Consider the following 1,660-nt stretch of genomic DNA (forward strand, 5'->3'; position numbering starts at 1 on the left):
TGTTTATCCATTCATCTGTTGATGGGCATCTAGGTTGTTTTCATCTTTTTGCTATTGTGAACAATGCTGCAATGAACATGGATGTGCATATGTCTATTCGAGTGACGACTCTTATTTCTCTAGGATACATTCCTAGGAGTGGGATTGCTGGATCCTATGGTATTTCTGTTTCTAGCTTTCTAAGGAAGTGCCATATCATTTCCCAAAATGGTTGTATCATTATGCATTCCCACCAGCAGTGCATAAGAATTCTGATCTCCCCGCAGCCTCTGTAACGTTTGTTATTTCCAGTGTTTTTGATTCAGGCCAGTAATGTCAGGGTAAGAATGTATCTTGTTGTGGTTTTAATTTGCATTTCTCTAGTGGCTAGTGATTATGAGCATTTCTTCATGTGTCTGTTAGCCGCTTGAATGTCTTCTTTGGTGAAGTGTCTGTTCATTTCCTTTGCCCATTTTTTAATAGGATTATTTGTCTTTTGGTTGTAGAGGTGTTGGATTTTCTTGTAGATTATGGAGTTAGATCTTTGTCTGACTTGTACTGTCCAAAATTTTTTCCCAGTCTGTAGGTTCTCTTTTTACTCTTTTGGTGAAGTCTTTTGAAGAGTGTAAGTGTTTGAGTTTTAGAAGATCCCAGTTACCTAGCTTACCTTCTGGGGTTTTTGCGTTGATGGTTATGGTTGTTATCCTGTTAATGCTGTGTATTAGGGCCCGTAGCGTTGGTCCTATTTTTTCTTCTATGAATTTATACTTTTTGGCTTTATATTTAGGTCTTTGATCCATTTTAAGCTCGTTTTTGTATATGATGTGAGGTATGGGACTTGTTTCATTTTTTTGCAGATGGATATCCAGTTTTGCCAGCACCATTTGTTAAAAAGACTGTCTTTTCCCCATTGGATGGACTTTGGGCCCTTCTCAAAGATCAGGTGACTGTAGGTGGATGGATTTACATCTGGGTTCTCAATTCTGCTCCATTGGTCAATGTATCTGTTGTTGTACCAGTACCAGGCTGTTTTGTCTATGGTAGCTGTATAGTAGGTTCTGAAGTCAGGTAGTGTGAGTCCTCCAACTTTATTCTTCTTCAATAGTGCTTTACTTATTCGAGGCTTCTTCCTTTCCCTATAAAATTAATGATTAGTTTTTTCATCTCTTTGAAGAATGTTGTTGGTATTTGGATCAGGATTGCATTGTATTTTAAATTGTTTTGGGTAGAATTGTCATTTTCACAATGTTGAGTCTACCTATCCATGAGCATGGTATGTTTTTCCATTTATGTAGATCCCTTTGGCTTTCTTGTAGTAGTGTTTTGTAGGGTTTTTTTGTATAGGTCTTTTACATCTCTGGTTAGGTTTATCCCTATGTATTTTATTCTTTTAGGGGTTATTATAAATGGTATTCTTTTACAGATTTCCTTTTCATCATTCTGTTTATTGCTGTATAGAAATCCAACTGAGTTTTGTATGTTTATCTTGTATCCTGGTACTCTGCTGAACTTTCTATTAGTTCCAGGCGATTTCTTGTGGAGTCTTTAGGGTTTTCTATGTATAGTATCATATCATCCACAAACAGGGACAGTTTAACTTCTTCATTATCAATTTGGATGCCCTTTATTTCTTTTTCTTGCCTTATTGCTCTAGCTAGAACTTCCAGCACAATGTTAAATA

This window comes from Trichechus manatus, unplaced genomic scaffold (genome assembly GCF_000243295.1).
Source record: "Trichechus manatus latirostris isolate Lorelei unplaced genomic scaffold, TriManLat1.0 scaffold00129, whole genome shotgun sequence".
NCBI lineage: Eukaryota > Metazoa > Chordata > Mammalia > Sirenia > Trichechidae > Trichechus > Trichechus manatus.